Source organism: Vombatus ursinus, unplaced genomic scaffold (genome assembly GCF_900497805.2).
Source record: "Vombatus ursinus unplaced genomic scaffold, bare-nosed wombat genome assembly UNPS02014807.1, whole genome shotgun sequence".
Taxonomy (NCBI): domain Eukaryota; kingdom Metazoa; phylum Chordata; class Mammalia; order Diprotodontia; family Vombatidae; genus Vombatus; species Vombatus ursinus.
This window is the reverse complement of record NW_020954585.1, coordinates 35,053,399-35,059,415: the sequence shown is the minus strand read 5'-3', so window position 1 is coordinate 35,059,415 and position 6,017 is coordinate 35,053,399.

Below are 6,017 nucleotides of genomic sequence, written 5' to 3'. Positions count from 1 at the left end.
GCAAATTTCAGTCTAAGCCGCTACGGTCCTTTGTGAGAGTGGGTGGGCATCACTTCCCTCTCCAGGCTTCGCCCTCCTCACGCTGCTGACCACTCTTCCAAACTCTTTTTTTTCTTTTATCTCGTTAGTTCTTCCCAGAAATAAGCAGCAGAAAGACCTTGGAAAGACAAATTCAGAGCCTAGAGTTATCCGCCGCCGCTAAGTATAACTCTTGAGGAAAACAAACAAACAAACAAACATGGGTAGAGGAGGGAAGGCTGCAGGAACCAGAGTTTCCAAAGGAAGTCTAGAGGCTTCTATTTAATATCAGTACCATTGGAGAAAAGGGAACAAAGAAAGGAGGAAAGAAAAAAGGAAGGAAGGAAGGGAGGGAGGAAAAGGTAAAGAAAAGAGGAAGGAAGGGAGAAAATAATATCTATGAAACTCTCAAGGAATTAAACACAAGTTTAATATTCCAGGGCCATTCTCAAGTACTAGGGTCTAGGAGCAGGAATGGAGGGATCAATGTCCCCAAGCAGGATATAGAGTCCAAAGTCCACATCCAAGGGAAGATGGTGGGGCTGGAGAGAAAGTGAACAGTGCCCTATCTGCTGTTTCTCTGGAGTTGCCTTTTCATTACAGCACTTTCAGAAGCACTGTATGGCAGGGGAATGATATTTGGACGGGTTGCTAGTTTATGTTTGTTGATTAGTGATGGATTGGTGGGTTGGTTAGTTTACTTTTCTTCTGTCAGCTGGAGGTGTGGGTGTTTTGTAGAATTCCATATTTCACAAAATCCACAGCCACTGCTATGGAAGCTGGGAAGGTAGTAGCTGGACATTCTGTAAGCACTTCTTTTCTTTTTTCACTAACAGCCAAGGCATAGAGTAGCAAGCAAGGTAATCTACTTCTCACTTTTAGTGGACAGCAGAGAGTCTTCTTCCTAATAAACTTTAGAATACAAGAGAAGGGATACAGGAAGGAAAATTGGACAAGTCTTGGAGAAAGCTTCCCTCCCTTTTAAAGAGCAATTATCTTAAGCTGTGTGGTGGGAATTCTAAAATATGTTGCTCCAACCACACTACACCCTTTTGATGAGGTAGGTTGTGTTGTGGCAGAGGACATCTCAAAAGAATTTCAAAGACTCAGGCCGATTCTAAACCAGTTAGAGAGATTTATTATGGTTTTGAGGTTTCATGCTTTAGTGAGTGGCTAAGTTCCGTAGAGGAATTAGAGATTTCAGTAAGGCAAAATAGACAAATGGATAGAGTATATGATGCTGATTATACAATCAAATTTACATAGAATATAGGAATATGATTAATATTAAAAAGGCAGGAGGAGTTTGTTAAGGGATTAGGTAATAGGCATGGGTCAAAGCCTCAGTAGAATTGTGCATGCAGCTACCCACAATGCATACAGAAAAACCCAAAGAGGGGGCATTTATATATGATAATGATATTATAATAAGTCTCTCTATGTCATGAGTTTACTCTAGGTCAGTTCTTTACTATTACTGCACAGGTGCTATCTTGGGGGGGGGGGGTCCCTTCTATGGTTTAGTGGTCAAGTATCCTAGTTTGCTTCCAGGTGGTGCTGCTTTCTTTTTGACTAGCTATGTTGGTTCTTTCTGGTCAAGATAGGTAGTTAGGTATTGTGGTCCTATCTTGGGCTAAATGGATGATGCAGTTGTGGCTGAATGCATGGATGCATTTGTTTCAGTGGGAAATATGTGAATTGGATCTAGGGGCAGTGGCTAGCTAGAGGCAGTGGGCCTGCTCTTCAGTGAGGCTTATGATTGAGTTTGGAGGCCTGTGATGTGGTTAAAGTCAGATTGTATGGTTAAATCAGGGCATGCCTGCGGTTCAGTGGGGCCCATAAGGAAGTTAGAATATTGAGGCTGGAGGCAAGTTTATTAGGATTCCATCACTTTGGTGGCAAGGTCCTAAGTTCTTCTAGAGAACAGGGTAAATACATGCTACCCACCACACCTAAGTGAGGCCTGAGCCAGATTAAAATGTAATTGGGAAACATTTAACAAAATAAATTTTAAAAGGCCTGAGCCAGGATGGAAGAAGAATGCAAGAATTTGCCTGAACTCTCAGAAATTCACCTCCAAACAACTATAACTCTTCAAAATTAATTCTGGAGTGGAAGAACAAACAAAATGACAGGGTGAAACAATTTTCCAACCTACAACAACTTAGAAAGTCAGAAGGAAAGGTTTGTTTGACAGAATAAAAGGGGAGCACAGTCCAGTGCAAGTGGTATCCAGGCAAACCAGCAGCAGGACATGCCCCAGCAAGCCAGCAGCAAAGCCTGATACCCCAGCACAGGCCAGAAAGGAGGCCCCAGACCTCCAGGGCAAGAAGCTTGGGACAATGCCTCCTCCACCCCAGAAGCAGAGCCCAACTTTAACATAAAGTTAAAAGTCATGAAATAGAGGCTCCACTGTAGTATTACTGTTGGGGGGAAAAAAAAAGGAAAGAAAATGAGCACACATTAAAAAAGAATCTGACCATAGAAAGTTATTCGGTTGACAGGGAAAATCGAAACAAACTCAGAAGAGGAAAACAAAAACAACAACAACAAAAAAAAACTGCTGGGAAGAGTAGAAAATGGTATGACAGAAACTAGATATAGAGCAGGCCTGCACAACCTGCAGCCCATGGACCACTTGCAACATGCCAAAGGATTTTGGGCAGCCCATGAAAAATGTAGAGGGTTTTTTTTTTTTTTGCGGGCTGCCCAAAATCCTTCGGTGTGCTGCAAGCAGCTCATGGGCTGTAAGCAGGTTGCAGGTTGTACAGGCCTGGTATAGACCAACATTTTACACCATATGCCAAGACAAGGTCAAAATGGGTATGCACTTTAAACATAGCAAATTAAGGGAGCATTAATAGTTTACCTGTCAGATCTATGGATAAGAGTAGAATTTATGACCAAAGAAAGCATAAGAAAACAAATTAATGCAACCAAGATTAGAAGGAAAGCAGAAAGCTGGGGTGAGGAAGGGGAGGGAAGTTGTAGCAAGTGTCTATGATAAAAGCCTCATTTCTCAAATATATAGAAAACTGAGTCAAATTTATAAAAATACAATTCATTCCCCAATTGATAAATGATCAAAGGATAGTTTTCAGAAGAAATCAAAGCTATCAATAATCATATGAAAAATGTTCTAAATCACTGTTGGTTATAGAAATTAAATTAAAACAACTCTGAGATATACCTCACATCTAGCAGATTGGATAACATGATGAAAAATGGTAAGTGTCCAAGGGTATGTGGGAAAATTGAAACACATGCACTCTTCTTGAAGTTGTGAATTGATCCAACCATTCTGGAGAGCAATTTGGAACTATGCCCAAAGGGCTATAAAACTGCGCATACCTTTGATCCAGCAATATCACTACTAGGTTTGTTTCCCAAAAAAAAATTTTAAAAAAGGGAAAAGGATCTATTTGTACAAAAATATTTATAGCAGTGCTTTTTGTGATAGCAAAGAATGGGAAATTGAGGGGCTGTCCATCAGTTGGGGAATAGCTGAACAAGTTGTGGTATATGATTGTAATGAAATACTGTTGTGCTATAAAATATATTGAGCAGGATGATAAACTGATACAAGTGAAATGAGCAGAACCAGGAGAAAATTGTACACGGTAACAGCAATATTGTATGATGATCAATTATGAATGACTTAGCTATTCTCATAAATACAATGATCCAAGACAATTCCAAAGGACTCCTAATGAAAAATGCTATCCACCTTCAGAGAAAGAACTGATGGAGTCTGAATGTAGATGGAAGTATACTATTTTTCACTTTATTTTTTGTGTTTTTTTTCCTTGGTCTGTGTTTTCTTTCAAAACATGATGAATACGGAAATATGTTTTGCATGGTTGCACATGTATAACTATTTCAGGGAGAGAAGAAGGAAAGAGAGAGAATTTAGAACTCAAATTTTTAAAAAAATTAATGTTAAAAATTGTTTTTATATGTAATTAGGAAAAACAAAATATTCAAAAAATAATAAAACACAATAATACATAGATAACATTACATTATTTTAAAAATTATTTTTGTTTTGTCAAATGTTCCCTAATTATATCTAAAACTTTGATAATCTTTTTTTAAAAATTGTGAGTTCTGAATAATCTCCTTCCTTGCTGCCCTTCCCCCTTCCTTGAGAAGCAAGCAATTTGATATTGACTATACATGTGAAGTCATGCAAAACATATTTTCATATTAGCCATGTCGCAAAAGAAAAGGCAAACAAAATAAAACAACAAAAATAAAGTTAAAAATCTGCTTCAATCTCCTTTCATCATTCATTTCTCTCTCTGGAAGTGGCTCACATTTTTCATCATGGACTCTTTAGAATTGTCTTCATCAGAATAGCTAAATCTTTCACAATTAACCACCCTTATAGTATTATTGCTGCTGTGTGCAATGTTCTCCTGATTCTGTTCACTTCACTTTGCATGAGTTCATGTAAGTTTTCCCAGGTTTTTCTGAAACCATCCTTATCATTTCTTATAGGACAATAGTATTCCATCACAATCATAGACCACAACTTGTTCAGCCATTCCCCAATGGATGGTCATCCCCTAAATTTCCAATTCTTTGCCACCACAAAAAAAAAAAAAACCCTGCTATAAATATTTTGTACAAATAGGTCCTTTTCCCTTTGATCCCTTTGGGATCCACACTTTGTGTTGGTATTCCTGGGTAAAACTGTGGTATGCACTATTTGATAACTTTTTGGACATAGTTCTAAAATTGTTCTCAAGAATAGATGGACTCGGGTGAGGGGAGGGGCAAGATAGGGAGAAAATTTAGAACTCAAAATCTTGTCAAAGTGAATGTTGAAAACTAAAAATAAATTAATTAAAAAAAGAATAGTTGGACTCATGTACACCTCTTCCAATGGTGCATTAGTGTCCCAATTTTTCCACATCCTCTCCAGCATTTGTCAATTTCCTTTTCTGTCATGTTAGCCAATCTGATAGGCATGAGGTGACATCTCAGAATTATTTTAATTTGCATTTCTTGAATCAGTAATGATTTAGACCATTTTTTCATGTGATTGTTGATAGCTTCGATTTCTTCTTAAAACTTCCTGTTCACAACATTTTACCTTTTATCAACTGGGGAATGATTTGTATTATAAATTTGGCTCAGTTCCCCATATATTTGAGAAATGAGGACTTTATTAGAAATACTTGCTGTGTGTGGGGAAACACACAGAGACAGTTTCCTGATTTCCTTCTAATCTTGGCTATACTGGTGTTGTTTGTGCAATTATTTTTAATTTCATGTAATCAGAATGATCTATTTTATTTCCCGTAATCCTCTCTATCTCAAAGTTGGTCATTAATTCTTTCCTTATCCATAGATTGGAAAAATACATTTTTCAATGCTCCTCTAATTTACTTATGATATCACCTTTTAAGTCCAAATCATTTATCCATTTTGACATTATTTTGGTATGTGGTGTGAGATGTTGTTTTATGCCTAGTTTTTGTGAAATTGCTTTCTAGTTTTCCAAGCAATTTTTGTCAGATGGTGAATTCATACCCCAAAATTATTTTTTTTAATTGATTATCTAGGGTTCTCTAAGTATTTTGTTGTTCAGTCATTTTAGCCATGTCCAATTTTTCATGATCCCATTTGGGATTTTCTTAGCAGATACTGAAGTGGTTTGCCATTTCCTTCTCTAGCTCATTTTACAGATGAAGAAACTGAGGCAAACAAGGTTAAGTGATTTTGTACCCAGAGTCACACAGCTAGCAAGTGCTGTGAAGCCAGATTTGAATTCAGGAAGATAAGTCTTCTCTAGGCTCTGCACTGTATCCACTGCACCACCTAACTGTCCCTCTCTAAGTATACTATCATATCACATGCAAAGAATAATAGTTTTATTTTCTTGTTTTCTATTTTTATTCCTTCTGGTTCTTTTTTCAGTCTTATTGCTGTATCTAGGATTTCTAGCATAATACTGAAAAATAGTGCTGATAATGGGCATCCTTGCCTCAATC